Here is an 18,625-nt window from a genome sequence, read left to right on the forward strand (position 1 = left end):
ACGACCTGCACTGCAGGGTAGCTCAGCTCGAGGCAAGAGTGAGCTGTCTGGACAGCCAAGTAGAAGAGGCATCCAGGGACGCAGTGCAGATGTCCAGGCAGCTGCTGAATAACGAGAAACTTCGCATCCGGGAAGACGAATTCAGAAGCTCCAACGTCCGTGTGATCGGAGTCCCAGAAAAAGATAACAAAGCGAATGAGGCAGAGGACATAATTAAAGAAATCATTGAAGAAAACTTTTCAGAGCTGAGGAGGAGCTCAAGGCTTGAGGTCGTCAGTGCTCAGCGAGTCCCCAGCAAGGTGGACGAGAGAAAGCTCACTCCTAGACACATCTTGGTGACATTCTGGAGCCCCAGTGAGAGAGAGAAGATCCTGAAGGCCTCACGAGAGAGAGAGAGGGGTCACCTACGCGGGCCAGAGGATCCGGCTGACGGCAGACTTCTCACTCAGCATGCTGGACACCCGGAGCCAATGGTGCGACATTGTGAGAGTCCTGCATGAGAACGGCTTCCACCCGCGAATCCGGTACCCAGCCAGACTGGCCTTTGATTTTGAGGGCCAAACAAGAACATTTTTTGATATTGACGAATTCAGAAGATTTGTTCGCCATGTACCCTCTTTGAAAGGATTACTAGAGAACATACTCTAGGGTCTAGGTGGCTGCAGCAAGCGGCAGCGCGCTTTCCCCACCAACACCCAGGAGGGCGCAGCGAAGGGAACATCGCGTCTGTACCTGCAGGGTGGGCATTCGACAGCTCTGCTGGTGCAGCAAAGGGAACGTTATTACCTGGACACCATTAAAAGCTGTACTAAATTTTAATGATCATCATAGCTGGCATAGAAGGTTTGTTTGTATGTTTGTTTGTTAACAAGAGAATAAACCCAGAGCGCTTGCTCTGAGCTGTGTTTTCAACCCTTGAGAAAAGTTTCTAGACAAGTCTCACCAAGGTGCCCAGGCTGTGGCTCACCTGTGACCTCCTGCCTCAGCCTCCGTAGCTGGGATCCAGCTCAGGAGGGAGCGTCACCACAGGAAACTTCACAATAAAGATTTTTCACTTAAAAAAAAAAAAAGAGTTCTTTGTGTGTTTTGGACACAAGTCCTTTACTGGGTATGTTTATAAATATATATATTTTTATTTTGAGACAGGTTTCACATCATGCAGTTCAGGTTGGTCTTGAGCTTACTCTGTAGCCCAGGCTGGCCTTGAACTTGTAGCAATCCTCTGCTTCAGCCTCCCTAGTGCTGGGATTATAGGCATGTACCACTATGCCTGACTACGTTTGTAAATATTTTCTCTTAGTCTATGTCTTGTCTTTCTCTTCACTTAACATTTACTTAATATGCTAAAAACCTCAAAAACTGCAAGTGGCCCAGCCTTCCCTCAACCACCAAGAAAGTGGAGATGAGGTAGTTAGCACAGTCACAAAGTTTTGAACTTGTTTAGGCATGAGACACATGCAGCTTACTCTTAGCCACTCAGATCAGTACTAATTGGAGTAAGGGGAGGGGAGAAATAGTAATATCACCCTATCATATGCCAAGAATAAGTCAATTTACATATCTTATTCTAGAACTATCTTAAGAAGCAGATCATATGCAGATAGGAGAAAGTCCATCAAACTCGCAAAGTATCAAACAAACTGTCCAGGGATCTTATACCCATTACATGGTAAAATTGGAACTCAAACAATTCCATGACACCAGTGTGACAGATGTAAGGCTAACCCATTTCAAGGAAGATTTCACAAGGGATGGATGACAGTGCCAAACCCTGCACCCAGAGGGTGCTAAAGCTCAGTCTCACCCTGGCAGAGGTGAGGCCCAAGTTGCTCTGCTGTCAGGTGGAAGGACTACTCATATTAAGATAATCCAGTAGGGCTGTTTGGTTTGAAGTAGGATCTCCAAAACAGCTGGGGATATTGAATCTAATTCTTTAAAGTTTAAAAAAAGTGGGGGGTGGGGAATTTGCGGGTTAGCTCAGTTGCTTAAAGTGCCTGCTTGGGAAAACTCAAGCGCAGGGGACTGCAGTTTGATACCCAGATCCACATGCCACACCAGACAAACCCTTAAGGCAGCTTGAGCCAGCCAAAAAAAAAAAAAAAAAAAAAAAAAAAAAAAAAAAAAAAAAAAATCCTTCTCAATTTTTCTCTAGTGTAAGAACTCAAAAGAAGAAATAAAAATTGAAAGTTATAACACAGTTAAATGGAAAGTGAGAACTTATGGTTTAAACAACGAAGAGAGTGAAAGGAGAAAATTTAGGAAATATGGCAGGGACAAAAGCATACATTTATTTAAACTAGATGGCTAAGGCAATGGTTCTAAGAATCTCCATCAGGTTTTTGAAAATAGCAGTTAATGGGTAGAATTCTCATCCTGATTAACTATATGCTGTTATCTGTGAACTGAGCAACTACACTGAGGATAGCAATGTGTAATACTAAAACCATGCTTGAAATACCTGTCATTTTGGTCATCTAAATGCATACTGCTTCTAATGTCATATCAATTATTGCTATACTCTCTTTAAAGTAATTCTTAAAAAGGTAATAAAAGAAAACAGAGACAAGAAAAAAAATAAATAAAAGGCAAAAGTTAAACAGAGTATTAAGGCTCCAGGTAAGCAGGCTGAAGCCCAGCTAGAGGGGGTAAACAGCTAGAGAACTGGGTCATAGATGAAAAAAGCCCACCCGGGCATCTGTCAAGCAACACAGTAGGAGCTAAAGACAGCCTATAGCTGAGAGGATTCACCACAGATCCTCAGCTCAGGAGACCAAGGCCCACTTATGCACCACTAGTGGGCAGGCCTTACTCTGTCTTGTGAAGGACAAGCTTAGGGTCTGTTCCTGGTTATGTCTTAAGGTCAACTGTTGTCACAGCCTGCTATTAAAAGTAACAGAAGGAAACCTCAAAGAAGGCAGAAACTTAAGCTTTAGGCCACGGCTCAGGAACTGAGCTGAGAGGTCAATTATCAGAAGAAGGATCCAGATCAAGGATGTTGGACACTTGAAAGGGATTTCTAAAACCCCTCTGACATTAGAACCAACCCTAGGTGAATGTAGGGCTTAGCTGAAAGGTGTTACCAAATGGGCCTAATTCCAGAAACAGGGGCATGGGGTGGCTAGCACACCTAGAGAAAACTGGTAGGTGGAGCCTTGGAGAAAGAAGGCATGGTCAGGAGACTTTGGGGACAAATTAGATTTGACAACCTGAAACCCCAAACTCCTTCAGGATTTAGGTGCACCATGCTTACTGCAATAAAAATGTTCCAGGAAAGATATAGATAGATAGATAGATAGATAGATAGATAGATAGATAGATAGATAGATAGATATAGATATAGATATAGATATAGATATAGATATATAGATATATAGATATATATTACTTTAAGTGAGGTAGGGGTAATGTAGTGCTTGAGGAGCTCAGGACCCCAGTATTGCTGAGGATGGCTGTGATACTTTTGGGGGATCTCTGCTTCTTACCTTGAGCATTTCTTCCTGGCTCCAATTCAGACCCCTCAGCCTGCTAGCGTAGATCCTTCACCCCGCTGCATAGACTTTCTAGTTTCCACCATTTACCTTTGGGCCTTCCCAGTGCAGATCGGTGAAGTGGGCCTGCATGAGACATTGTCATGGCTCTAGTCCTCAGGTTGGATTTGGCATTGTTATAGCTCTAGGTCTTTAGCTGGACTCCTGCAGGACATTATCATGAGATCCAGGACCTCAGCTGGATTCCTTGGTCTTTAGTGTGTAGACAGATTTCCTTCACTCTTCGTATATGATTCTTTGGGTGATTCATCATAATATAATCATATGAAATGTGGCCTGTATTGTTCCCCTTACAAAAATCCAAAACCATGACAGGCATAGTTCCTACAACTGACTGTACACAGATTTAAGCCCGGAGTTTTTAAGGAATACAGGTTTCTGGGCCTTACCACTTTAAGTTTTATTCATTTGTTTGTTTTCACACAAGTGAACACAAAATAATATTTATTAATGATCTTGATTAAGGAAGAGACAACCCAGTGGAAGCCTTCAAGAGTTCAGGGTCTGCCGCTCCTCCAAGTGACCATGATTCAAGGTATAGTTCACTGGGAACCAGGCATGCTGATGCACACCTGTAATCTCGTCACTTGGGAGGTTGAGACAGGAGGATCTCTGTGAATTCAAGACCACACTGGGGTTTACAAAAATGAGCACAAGGCCAGCTTGAACTGCATAGCAAGACTCTATCTCAGAAAAGAAGAAGAAGAAGAAGAAGAAGAAGAAGAAGAAGAAGAAGAAGAAGAAGAAGAAGAAGAAGAAGATATGGTACACCTCACAGCCATCAGGGGTGAATTACTTCTCAACCACCACATTTGCAACTTCATCTGCATTTAGCTTGGGAAAGCCCCGCTTCTTTGAGACATAGGTTTTCTGGTGGTGAGAAAATTTGGGGCTGGCCCTGTATGGGGTCTCAAACACGTTTGTTGATCTGCAGCTTGGCCCAGATGGACATGATGACTTGCCCCACGTGAATCCGTGTCACTATGCTGTGGGGCTTCCCAAAGGCATGCTGATACCTGTCAGGAGCCTTGACTGAGATCAGAAATCAGAGAATCCACTTGGAAGTGCTTCTTCAGGGTCCCTTCAGGCAATCACACAAGCAGCAATCTGCATACACAGCTAGGACAGCTGCTGTGTTTAGCCACTGCACACTGAGCAGCCAGAAGTAAAAGAACCTGCTTGGCTTAATTGGCTGCAGATTGAATTTCTGATTCAGTAGAAAGCATCACACTGTAACCACAGGTCCCCCACAGGACTAGAGGACTTAGAATCATGTTTGCAACTAGAGACTGACAGCAGATGGAGGCAACCCCAGAGATGGTCTGTTGCTACCCTCACTGGTGCACCTTCCACGGGTGCCAAGAGAAAAGGAATGTCCTGCTTGCTGTGAGCACAGCAACCTCACAATGAGGACTTATTGGCCTAGTGAGGTGGTCTCAGAGCCAAGAGACAGGAAACTGCTCCTTAACCTGCTGTGAAAGCAGACCCTGATCACAGCAGGCCCCCGGGCTGCAATGTAGGCCCCCGGATACAGATAAGGAGTGTTACTGCACACAAGGCAGGTGACCTTGGTTTAAATTCTCCCAGGGGGGCTGCATCCTCCCTTGCCTCATACCTAAAAGTTACTAGAAGGAAGCTGAAATGGTCTTGTGATGAGTAGAATAATGACCACCCACACCCTGTGACATCCGTGTCCTACTCCCCGAAACTGAATATATTAGGTCATGTGGAAAAACAAATGGTTGCCAGTTGGCTGACCTTAAAATGAGATTATCCTGGATTATCTGGTGGGTACAGTGGAATCACAAGAGTGCTTAAAAACAGAAGAAGAAAGGCAGATGAGAGATAGCCTAGGTGACAATAGCAGATGAAGGACTCTGTGCAATATTACTAGAGACATGGAGCCATAAGCCAAGGAGTGTGGGTGGCCTCTGGAAGCTGGAATGTGTTTCTGCTGACACCTTCATTTTAACCCAGTGATATCCATTCCAGACCTCTGACCTCCAAAACTGTGAGATAATAATTTGTGTTGCTTTTAAACCACTGAATATGAGATAAAAAAAATTTACAGCAGAAATAAGAAACTAAAACAGAATTCATTAATACATTTTTTTTTTCATTTTAGAATGCAAGAAAAAGGAAGGAGAACTTAAAAGCTTTGCAGACGTCTTTGTACTGCAGGGCCCTGCCAATTGCCGTCAATGTTTTCCTTTTCTTCCCCTTGAGAGGACAAAGAAGATTCTATATCTAGTGAGCACAGGCTTCTTTACTGGACTGAGTTTATCACACAGGTAAAATAGGATTGTGGCAAGATCCAGGACCTATATTTGAAGCATCCCAAGGCATCTATAGTGTGCAGCCAGGTTTGCAAACCACTGGTCTAGTATTTCAGTTCTAGCCCACATAATTATGAGGTGGCTGCACAGTGGGAGGATGAGTACCAGCAGATTATAATTAACCTGGGCAGACCTAATACCTGGAATGGCCACGAGGACTGGGCCTGATGACACAACACTTCTTGTGTGACCTCGTAATAGAATGGTGAGCATGCTCATTAAATGTGAATGCTGTGCCAGGACCGAAAACAGACAGAGAAGATATTTTAATTAATGAATGAAGCTTGTTAGGATAGAGGACTTACTGTTCTAGCAACAGGTAACAGCAAGCCATGGAAGGAGTGGAGGGATGCTTTGTACTGTGCACAGTTCAGTGAAGTCAAGTGCAGACCAGACGCTCTCTGTAAAAGGGAAGGAAACAGCACAACAATAGGCAGGGCCCTGGAAGGTTTTGCAACACTAGAAAATGATGCAGAAACAAGGCCGATCACAGAGCATGGTTTTGCTGGGGGTGCTGCAGGGCTGCTTGGCCTGGACTGCACAGAGGCCCTGAAATTTAGGCTTCTAACAAAGTCTGGTATCAGACAAAGGTATCATAGTCACACAATGCATGCAACAGTTTTATAATCCCATTTTTCCAACTTTTTTTTGGGGGGGGTACCAGGGATTGAACTTGGGGCCTTGCATTTGCCAGGCAGGCACTTATGCCGCTAAGCTATATCCATGGTCCCCCCAACTTCTTTTTTAATGAATTGGGAACATTGAAGAATAAGCCTATACACAATATTTGATTGGTCCCACAGTATATGAAGCTACTGTAAGTCTGTACCCATAGGACATTTTTGAAGGATACAAGAGGAACTGGAAGGGCATCCAGTAAGCAGAGCTGGAGACATTGAAATCCAGAGAGAACAGATTGACTTTTCTTTCTGAGCATAGTATCAACATGCACTTTTATGTTGTTTTTCTGCCAGTTATACATGCACATATATTTCTACAGAGTTGTTGGGTATGTTTGTTTGTTTGCTTATTTAGGGAAGGGTCTACAGGGTGTTCAGGGTCTCACTACTAGATTGGACTCATACTGATCCACCTGTTTACAGCCTCCTGAGAGCTGGGGTTACAGGTGCATGCCACCATGCCTAGTTTTAATTGCCGTCTCAGTGAGCCCCAGGGGCAAGGCCAGCACAGCAGACATGGGGATCAAACCCCTGGCCCTTGCACCTGCTTGCAGATGCTTTAATCTGTTGAGCATTTGGTTGGCCCTCTACAAAGATTTTTATACAAAACAACATCACCCAAACCTTCCTGGCCATTTTCCACACACTTTAACCCTTTATAGATTTTTGTTGTTGTTACTTGTCTCAGGTTTCTAAAAGAATATACTTGAAAAGCTATTCTATAAGGTTTTTATTTTAATCTTCAATGTTAGCCATTATTTGATTTCCCCAGCAGAGAAGATTAGGGTTTGCGTCTTTCCAACTGCTGCCTGGCCACACCTCCTCCTGCTTCCTCACCCCCTATTCTTCTAATATTTATGTTGTAACTTTGGCCAGAGAGAAAAGAAGATTGACTTTTAATGAATGAATGAATGATGAATGAATGTTTGTGTTTTCCCGGCATTAGTCATAGCTGTGTCACATAGTAGACCATGATAACTGCGCTCACTGCGCTCTCTCTCTCTCTCTCTCTCTCTCTCTCTCTCTCTCTCTCTCTCTGGCAGAACTGGGGATTGAACTCAGTCCCTTATGCTTGCCAGGCAAGTGCTTATTCTACTGAGCCATTACCCATCCCCAAAAACCCTCTTTTAGAGTCTTCTAAAATGTTCAGGGAGCTGGCCAAATAACTCAGCGGATTAAAGCGCCTGCAAGCATGGTTTGATCCCCAGGCCTGCCATGCCAGCCCCAGCCCAGGGCACACTGAGACAGAAATTGAGAAAGGGCGTGGTGGGGCTCACCTGCATTCCCAGCACTTGGGAGGCTGTAAACAGCTGGATCAGTATGAGTCCAATCTAGTAGTGAGACCCTAAACACCCTGTAGACCCTTCCCTAAAATACAAAACAAAACAAAAAATAAAATAAATAAATAAATAAATAAATAAATAAATAAATAGAGTAAAACATGCAGGGCTGATGAGATAGTTCAGTGGATTAAGTGCCTCCTTTGGCAAGTGCAGAGACCAGGGTTCAATCCCCTGTCCCCAATGCCATGCTGACCCTGCCCCTGGGGTACGCTGAGCCAGCGACTGAGTCTGGGTATGGTGGCCCACCCCAGTAATCCCAGGGCTGGGGATGCTGAAAACAGGAGGATCACTACGAGTCTGAGCTTCGTCGTGAGACCCTTTATCAAATACATAAATGAAAATAAATAAATAAATAAATAAAATAATGTTCAAACCTGTATCTGAAATGACACTCTCATCTTAGAACCTCTTTTAGCCAGGGTTTCTCCTTCCTCCCTTCTAGTTGAACACTAATATCCTGTTGTTTAGTTTCCTCATTATTTTGACCCATGTTTGGGGGATTTCCTGAGGCAGGGGTAGGTGATATGAACCTTGCCTGTTTGAAAATGTTTTAATCTGCACTGAGACATCATAAGTTGTTCAGGCTAAGTATACAATTCTAAATTGTAAATAATTTCCTTCGAGAATTTTGAAGTTCATCAGCACCTGGCCTGTCAGGCTGCAGCTGAGAAGTCTGAAGTCCTTCTGACTCACAATCCTTTCTGCAGGGCTGTTTGCGTCTCCATTTTGGGAGCTCATAGCACACATATATTTGCCTTCACTGTTCCGAGAGTTCCCCCTGATGTGCTTTGGTCTGGGCTCTGTTCCTCTTTGTGTGGCCATTCACTCAGAAATGCATACTCAGCAGTTGTGGGGCACATCTTTGAATTTTGTGTTCTAATGACTTCCTCTCTGCTGGTTTCTTTGTTCTGTTTTTGGTACACTTATTTCCATATATTAGACCACCTGCTCTGGTCTCTTAATTTTCTCATAATTCATTTCATTTGTCTATCTTATTTCTCTTTAGCTCACATTTCAGAAAGATTTGCTGTCGTTTTCTCTTACTAAATTTTTGTCTTTACTATCATGTTTCTAATTTCTAAGAATTTTTATTAAAGGAATGTTCCTTTTTCTATACTATTGTCTTACTTGGTGGTTATATATCTTAGCTTTGAGGATATAATCAGAAGCTATCTGTGTGATATTTCCTTCATCCTTTATTATCTCTTTTTCCTTTGGCCTCTGTATATCCTCTAAGAGGTTTCCACAACATCTAGGAAACCTAGATTATCTATTCTTTTTTAAGAATGGGAGCCAAAAAGCCTATGGGGAGTTTTGAACTTCTGGGCTTCTTGATATTAGCCTTTGCTATATGCTCTGGCTGAGGTATTTGGTCAAAGGACCTCCACATTAGTACCTTGACGTTTTTTCTCTTGAAGGGAACCAGATTCCTCTGAGAGGACTTTCCTAGGCTCATGTGTGGGGCACATACTTATGGTTGGCTGCCTTGTGGGAACAACCAATGGCTCTCACTTAGGTCCTCCATTTCAAGACAGCATCCAAGCCTCACCTCCGCCCAGTGCCCTCCAACCTGAGACCTGCTGTTTTGGCCTCTCTGGGCTGGGGTGCTGGTCTGGCTCTGCAGAAAGGGAAAAGACCTGTGAGTCCCACCGCTTCCTAAACAGACTTGGAACCACTCCTAGTTCTAGCATGTCCTATCTCGCTCCCAGAGGTAACCCATGCTGCCGGTTCCTAAGCTTTTGGGATTTTGGTTAATTTCTTGAATTTCTCCAGTACTCTTTTAGGATTCAGTTTCCCTGCGTCTGCACTGTCATTCATCACACTTCTCACTTTCCAACTTTCAAGATTTTGCTGCTACAGGAAGTTAGAAAAATAAAGACATTTCTATTATTTCTTTTCTCAGAAGAGAGAAAAAGTGGTTGTGTGCATGCGTGTGAGTGTGCATGCACATGCATGTGTGTGTGTGTTCTATCTTTTCTCTTTACCTGAAAGATGGAAACTTTACTTCATTCTTTATCCTTTGCACAGTTTTGATTTTAATCAATATTCATTATTAGTTATTGGTTATTGTGATTTTACTTTTCAAGTTAAGAAAATCCAATTGATTTTTTTCAAAGAAACTATAAAAGTAGCACATAAAACCAAGAAATAATGATTAGGTTTCATGGCTTTGGGTGTTTCCCACATGCGGGTCTCTGCAGGCGCTACGTATATGTGCATGCGTTTCCAAAGGAGACAGCTGAACCTGCCTGGAATGACAATATGCCCCCGAATGATACCACCAGACCAGTAAGTAGGGAACAAAGTAGGTCAAAGTGAGTCATCATAAGTGGTATGAAATTTCTTTTGTCATTGTTACCTCGGCCCAGAAAAGAATTTTAGCTCAGTTGCACACTTGAATTATCCCTCTCATAATGAGTTCTCTGAAGCTGTTGTTTCCAAATTCTTTAATTGTCTATCCTTCTAAGAAAAACATTTTTAACATACTCTCAAGTATGTAAACTGATTTGCAAATTATGTGTGTCATAACAGTGTTGACACAGTATAATGTATTTGGTTAGGTGTCTTTTAAAAGATGTAGTAGAAAATAAAATGAGTTCTGAGTTTCTTTTAGGACCCCATTGCATTGTCCTTTACACATGAAATTGTGCACCAGGATAAATCTCAGAACACCAAAGCAAGTTTTTCAAAAAATACAACTAACTTGTCAGTCTCAACCTGAACATTCTGAGTCAGAACTTCTGTGAATAGATGCCTGGCTAGATATTTCGAAACATTTTCCTTGCCGTCTCCCACGTGCACCTCTGGGTAAGAAATACAGCACTAAAGAATTAAGACCAACAAAAAACTGTAAATGGTAGTCCAAGATCTACTAGGTACAAAGAGCAGGCAATTAAAACTAGGAAATTTATAGTCCAGTTAAATATCTGGGTCATCAAGTGCTTCAAGAAACTGTCTCCTTCTTCTCCTAACTCTACAATTTTCTTCCTTGGTCTTTTCGCTACACTTTCTAACATAGCTTTAATTTACTATTACATTAGTCATTATAGAAAACATATATTTATAAATATTCTGTTGATAGTTTCTGATCCTAGTATGAATTGCTGAATTATTATGGTGGTCATCTAATATGGCTGAAGCCCTTAAAAAAACAGCTTCTCTTCCCAGGGACCACCTCCCCGCTTCTTCCCAACCCAGCCCCGGGTGCAGTTTCCTTTCACCTTTCCCACCTATGCAGGAAAAGCCTCAGTCAGCTCCTCAGATATTTCTAAACAAACCTCTTAAACTCCACCCCTAACAAAAGTCCCAAAAGTCTCAGTTTTTTTTGTCTCAGGCCAGATCTATCTGACCCATCTGCCCTCCATCCTCCATGTCTTTGGAGCTAGTAAATGCTTCTTTTGTTTTTTGCTTATCGCTTTACTGCGCTGCTGAAAAACCTATCATCTATGACTGGTGTAGCTCAGTGGTAGAGCACTTCCCTAGCATGTATGTACAAGGCTATGGGGCAAACCTAAGCACCAAAAAAAAACAGGAAAAAAAAAAAATATATATATATATATATATGCACACACATGCACATAAGCACATAAGGAAAAAAAATAAAAATTTAACCAAAGCCCTACTATTCTAAGAAAACAAAGTTTTAAAGTCTAGATATATATGTAAACATGTTTAAAGAAGGGAACATATCCTACATGTTGTTTTCACCCTGATTTTTTTCACCAGGTAATTATATTTTTTCATAACTATATCAATGAAAACTCCAACAGAACTGGGCACCATGACAAGTTGATTTTCAGCTACCAAAAGGCAGCTGGTAATGCTAAAAGCCCCTTGGGTCTCACCAAACTGTCAGGCCTCACTATGGCCTCTGCACTTTTTGGCCCCTCCTTGTTGCTGGTCTCTCTCTCTCTCTGTTTACTTCCTGCAGGCTTTTTCCCTTTCTCTTTTGCTTCACCTTCTACCCTCATTTCTCTCCACCAAAGCAACCAGGGCTTTCAGGATGGGGTTAATATTTGACAGAATTACACTTCCTGCTAATTTGACAAGGGATGCATAACCAGGAAGCTGCAGAGCCAGCTGCACCCTTTTTTGCAGTGGGGATTTTTTGAGCAAGTCCGGGCAAGAGCCCTCTGTTCTTGATGACTATCTGTTATTTCCACTTGGGAACCCAAATTAAAGTTGCTTGTTTGCCTTTGAAGCAAGGTGTGGCTAAAGGCAGCCCAAGGCGTGCAGGTAGTCAGAGAAGAGTAATTTCAGAGAAATTGCCTTTCTAGAATTGAAAGCAGGAGAAATAGAACAAGGACAGTTGACACAAGGTGAGGCTGAGAAGGAGGTAGGCTTAAAAATCCAGGGTAAACCAGCTGCAACACTTCTACTGTGAAGGTAATCAGGTTCCCACTGGTATTATAAAACTGGTTGCAGCAAACCAGTTCTTCTAGCCATTGGTGGCAAGCAACTTCTGAATGCTGGTACCTCCTCTCAACCTGCTGACAAAGTGTTTTGCATTTGTAGGAATGAATGCATTGCTAGTGAGGAAAGTTTCTGGACTTGGAAATTTCCCTGAGCTAGCATGGAAGAAAAGAAGCACTTTGAACTACACTAGAGCCAAATCAGGTTTTCCAGAGCCTGTACAAAATTACTGTTTTCATTAAATGCAATCACTGCCCCCAAACAATTACATTCTTGGGCATAAGATGGTCTTTGGTATTATTGAGTAGGAGAGACCACCTTGGCCAGCTCTTTAGTGGGACTCCAGTGGATGAAGGTTCAAGAAAACGAGTAGAAAGTGACTCATTCTCTGCCTCCACCCCAACACCAAATGGCCTCCTTTAACAGTGGCAGCTTTTGGTTATCAGTTGAAGTGGGGGTGCTGCACCTAGGCCTTGCAGATGCTTTGAGAGACTGAAATTAAATGTTTTAACAGCGTTTCTAGTCGGTAGGTGGGACCCTCCTTGTCACCACGCAGATGCAGGAGCCAGGAAAGCTGATGACAGTGGCGGATCCTGCACACACAGCCCTTTTCTCACTTTTCCCAGCAGCAGCTGCTGCTTAATAAGCAGTTTAGCATGCATGCAAAGTCAAAAAGGTGAGAAATTGGGACAAACATTTTGACATAAATATGTCCTAAAAGGATCTCTTCACCTCAGGTCGATGGCAGAGTTGAAACAGGCACAAAAATATTGTTTGAGAAATACTAGAAAATTCTTCCCCTTCCCTGGGGAAACTAATCTCTACCTGTAGTGGCACCCACCCGAAGTTCCACCATTAGTGACTCATTCCTTTCTGTACTGTGGGTGACCTGGCATTTTAGAAGCCTATATCAAAAGGCAAATACTTATACTGGCCAATAGTTTTCACCGGCATCGGAGTCCTTGAGGTGACTTTCACTTACAGCCTCCTGGTTCCACACACATTCTTCCCTCCCCCAACCCTCATTACAGCTATGACCTTTAGCCAATAGATGAGTTCTCCAGTTCTCTGGTTTCCACCAGGAACTTGATGCAGCAAAATTTTGTTCCTACTTTGTAGGTTAGAAAATGATTTCCACTATGGAATGATTTGGCTGCCTCACTCAGAACCAACTAGTGGAAAACTAGAAATAAGTCTGTGTGTGTGTGTGTGTGTGTGTGTGTGTGTGTGTGTGTGTGTGTACTATTACTTTTCTTCCCTTGGTCATTGGTCTCCGCCTATATCTCTCTCCTCTTTACTTTTCCTACTATTATATTTCCTTCCTCCTAATCCCCACTTTGAAGAGGCAAACATATTAGGAATGCAATTTGTGCATTTATTTTATTATTTTGTACTTTCTTTACATTACACAGGCTTACTCTTAAACTTTCAGCTAGCCAAGTGCCCTTCTTCCCTTTGTGAGACCCTCCCACAAGGGAGCTCACAGGCCCCTGCCAGCCCCTCAGCTCTGCTCAGGGCTCAGAGCCCCATCCATAGAGAAAGTGAGGGAGTGCAGCATTAACACGCTGCCTGACATTCACCTCCCCAGAGCATGGAGGTGCTGGTCAGCTGGCCATGACCACATCCACCCAGAGGGCAGCACGTGACAGAACCACAACCTCCGGCCACTGTGTCAGCTGTCTGCAGCTCTTCCTTTTTCTTTCTTTCTTTTTTTTTTTAACTTTTCTCACCTCAAAACAATGACTATTAAGATCTCACTATCTGCAGATCTCAATGCAAGAATTAGTTTTAGTCAAAAGAAGTATCTTCATTCTGAAAAAAAAGTGGCTCAATGTTTTATTTTACAAATAGGAAATTTACTTTCTCTAATATGGAATATTTTATATGATTTCACAGTGTCTATTCTTGTTCTGTGTAGATATGGTTAATAGAAAAATTATTCTTCCTAAGAAATAGATAAGGAATTTTTTTTTAAACCACACAAGAAATAATTTTTTTTGGGTTTTTTGTTTGTTTGTTCTTTGGCAGAACGGGGATTGAACTCAGGCCCTTGCACTTGCAAGGGAAGCGCTTATTCCACTGAGCCATCTCCCCAGCCCCAGGAATTTTATAATAAAGGAGGAATTAACCAAGCAGATTAACCCAGAGAACCAAACAAAACTGAGGGTTTTTTTTGTTGTTGTTTTGTTTTAATATATATTATGTATTTAGTACAGGGTCTACAGGGTCTCAATACACAGATCAGACTCATAGTGATCCTCCTGCTTTTCAGCCTCCCAAGTGCTGGGATTACAGGCATGCGCCACCATGCCCAGTCTCAATCACCATCTCAGGGCACCCTGGGTATGGGGCAGGACAGCAGGCCAGGGATTGACCCCCAGCCCCTTTGTCTGCCTAAACAGGCACTTTAATCCACTGAGCTATCTGGCCAGCCCCAGAACTGAGTTTTGTGATTACTTTTTTTTTCTAGCAATGTTGGGATCAGACCTAGAGCCTTGAACAAGCTGAACCCACCAGCCCTGTCTGAACTATACTCCCAGCCCCTTTTGTGGTTTGTATACCCTTTGTTCAAAAGACAGACAAAACAAGACCAAAAAAATAGGGAAATCAACAAATTAATTTAGTTTCTCAACTTTTATAAAAGCTTTAATGTGCTCTGTCCTGTCCTTGCCATATACAGAATTTAATGAGAAATTTTATTTTTTATTTATTTTTTAAAGGTTTTATTTTTTATTTTATTTTATTTATTTTTTCCATAATTTTATTGAGAAATAAATAGCAATGAGAGAGTTTCATAATGAGAAATTTTAAAAAAATCTTTTAAAGCATATAGCCATCATACTTTGTTATTACTGCAGAAACAGGGAGAGCTCCCTTTTGTATAAATTCCAGGCACTAATTCTTGATGCTGTCTTTCTTGTAAGTTGACATCTAAAGACAGAATTCTTTTTGCAGAACTGGGGATTGAACTCAGGCCCTTGTGCTTGCCAGGCAAGTGTTTATTCTACTGAGCTATCTCCCAGGACCCTAGAATTTTGAAACAGTAGTGCAAACAACCATCTCATCCCATGGAAAAGTAGGGCAAAACCCTGAGGAAGCAAAGATTTAATTTAAAAAGACTACATAATGTATTAAGGGAAAAATAGGTAATTTTTTTTTTGAGTTTTTAGAGTAAGAAAGAACTTCCCAAGTGTTATGTACATCTAAGAAGCCATAAAAGACAACTTTGGTATATATCAGAAACAAAATCAAAAAATGAATGACAAAATGGGATTGAAAGAGTGTCTACAACTTTTATCACTAAAGGATAATTTCCTTTAGATAAAAACGAGTTCTAAAATTTAAGAAAAAAAATACACCAAAATACTCAACAGTAAAGCATGTCAGCAGTCTATAAAAAGGAAATAGAAGTAGTTCATAAGCACACAAAAGATCTTAAATCTCACTCGTAATAAAAAGAAAATAAACTTAAAATACAGTTATGGATAATTCTTTGCCTATCAATTTGACAAAGGCAATAAGTATAAAAACATATCCATTTCTAGTGAGAATAAAAATCAGTACAATCTTGACTGAGGCAACTTAAAGAAGGTCTTTTGTCTTCCAAACATACATAACCTTGACCAGCAATTTTACCTGTAGAACTTTTTTCTGTATACATCCACATACATGGATGTCTCAGTTACTCTTCTCTCATTGCTGGGACAAAATACCCAACACCCAAAATGAAGGAAGGAAAGGTTTATTTAGGTCACAGTTGGTGGAAGTTTCAGTCCATACTTTGCTGGCTCCAAGGCAGAGTGGCACATGGGAGAAGGCAGGCTCACAATGGCAGAAAACAGCAAAACAGCAAGAGCAAAATGGGAGGAGTAGCAGCACCAAAGGCAACAGAGAGCAATTTTGCCTATTTTTTTTTTTCTGTCTCCCTTATGTTGTATTCAGGCTATCTGTCCCAAGCCAGGTATAGTACTCACAGCCATAATCCCAGCAGCATTCACACCCATAACCCCAGCACTGAATCATGAATTAATCACAAAGTCTAGAAGTTCCCCCATGACTGCATGAGGCTTTAGAATCCTGCTCATATTCTTTGAGTTGTGGGTTCAGAACTGAGTTTGAACATAAATTCTGAAACATTCTTTTGGGATCTTAGGTAGATGCAATCTCTGCAGTCCTCAGTTTCTAGGTCTTTGCAATGAGAGCAACGACCTCCCAAACTAGTGTAAAGGTCAGAAGATAGATTTACAAGTTATTATTTCCCTGTGAGGTAGGACATGGGGGTTAGAATAAGGTCTTCACTCCAAATTTGGGAATAGGGAGGCTGCTCCAAGAGTCATACTGGTGAGGAGCACATAGCACAGTGAGGTGACCAGAAAAAATACTAATTGGTAAAACACCTAAAAGATATGACAACAAGAGGACTGAGCAGAGGTAAACCCTAGAAAAGGAGTCAGGGACATTGAGGCTATCCCTCTGAAACTCTGTCAAAATTAGACCCCCAAATCCAGTCATATTAGGCCATTCTAATCACAAGAATTTGGCTGCCAAATCTTAATACTGTTCCACTCTTGAAGCAGATTCCTGGCTCTTTTTTTTTTTTTATGAGCATAATATATTTATTGAGAGAAAGAAAGCTCCTGTCCTGAGAGAGAGAGATGGGGTGAGGGTGGAGGGCTGAGAGGGTAGTCCCCCCCACCCCCACCCTGGCTCTTTTTAGTTAGGATTCACTTTGACCAAAACCTCTCAGATAGTTGGGATTATTCTCTGTCCTGCCCACAGGGAAGTCTCTATTGAGGTTCACTCGGCCAGCAGCTCTCCCAAGGCACAGTCCACTCAAGCATATGTGTCCTCTGTTATTCTAAGGGTTAGGCAGGACAATCTGACCCAGATGGGGGTGGAAATAGCAGTCAGAGTTGTGTTTAATTCATAGCTCTAATTAAAGGGAATAGAGGCAAACAGCATGAGACGAAATCATCCAAGAGCTGTAAAATTGTTAAGCTCCCAGATTGCTATGAAAGGCAACCTGTGATCCTTGCCTTTGAAGCTAAGCTAACCTCATATAACACTATTAGGAAGTCAGGCAGCCACTTACATAGTATTGCTTTTTTTTTTCTATTTATATATCACATATATTTGTATACCATAAACACACAGAAACATAGACACAGATCAATATCTATTTCTACCTGCATATATATAAAACATAAGTTCAGTTCCAAATCAACCTACTTCACTTCTAACCTTTTACGTGTGCTTATTTCTAGCTCTTTTTTATTTTTATTATTTATTTATTTATTTATTTATTTTTTGCCATAATTTTATTGATAAACAGATAGCAATGAGACAGTTTCAAATCAAATCAGTAGGACAGTTTCAATAATTAACACACTGCATACATTCTTCTTAGTGGTTAATTGCTGCATAGTATCACTTTATTTAATTCATGCCCCAAAAGGACTCAAGGCAAGTAGGCATCCGCCTTGACTATTATTATTATTATTATTATTATTATTCAGAACTGGGGATTGAACTCAGGCTCTTGCACTTGCCAGGGAAGCACTTATTCTACTGAGCCATCTCCCCAGCCCCACCTCCTTGACTACTATTAATAAACCAGAGTGGTAAAAAGAAGAGGCTTGTCAAGGACCACATAGATTTTTAAAGAAGTCCAGAGGTCAAACGTTGGCTTTCTCAGCCCAAGCTCAAAGTTCTTATCAAAGAGCATAGCTGAAGATGAGAAAGGAAGGACCTTTGAAACAGAAAGCTAAGGCCAAAAGACTGGGAACGACCTTAGATTAAAGCTGGAGTTCCATAGCCTGCAGTTCAGTTTCTATGTGTTTATAATTTCTTTATTTTGGTGTGTCCAATTACTTCAGTTTTTTAAATCTGTAATATATAGTATGACAATTATAAAAAAGGAAAGCTTTTATTCTAGCCATCACAGACTAGTTTATATTGAACTAATCTTTCCACTGAAAATAAGCATAACAAGCAGAAAGAAATACATAACATAGTTATCCAAAGGCACTGGAAAGCAGCCAATGTGAATGACCCCTAAAGCAAAGTAGCCACATCATGGTGAATGCCACATGGATCCTGGCCCAACTCATAGGCAGGAAACAAAACCAGCAACAGCTCCATTGGGCTGAAGAGGCAGAGCAGTCTTCAAAGACACTACAGTGGTTGGAACTAGGGGATAAAAACCCCAGAGAGCAGAACTGTAGAGAAGTGAAGCCAGAAAGCTACAAATGATCTCCCTTTGACATGTATGCTAGCTTCTAAACTGAACAAGAACTACAAAAAAA

The 18,625-nt window shown here is 41.6% G+C and overlaps 1 non-coding gene across 1 annotated transcript; it reads right to left on the reverse strand.

Moving 5' to 3' along the window:
- Positions 1-4,612: 4,612 nt before the first annotated feature.
- On the reverse strand, positions 4,613-4,746 carry LOC111817220. The gene has a single exon (XR_002821467.1). It is a non-coding gene; the product is annotated as a small nucleolar RNA SNORA70 (small nucleolar RNA).
- Between the last annotated feature and the right edge of the window lie 13,879 nt (positions 4,747-18,625).

The sequence above is a fragment of the Octodon degus genome, unplaced genomic scaffold (assembly GCF_000260255.1).
Source record: "Octodon degus isolate 3935 unplaced genomic scaffold, OctDeg1.0 scaffold00051, whole genome shotgun sequence".
Taxonomy (NCBI): domain Eukaryota; kingdom Metazoa; phylum Chordata; class Mammalia; order Rodentia; family Octodontidae; genus Octodon; species Octodon degus.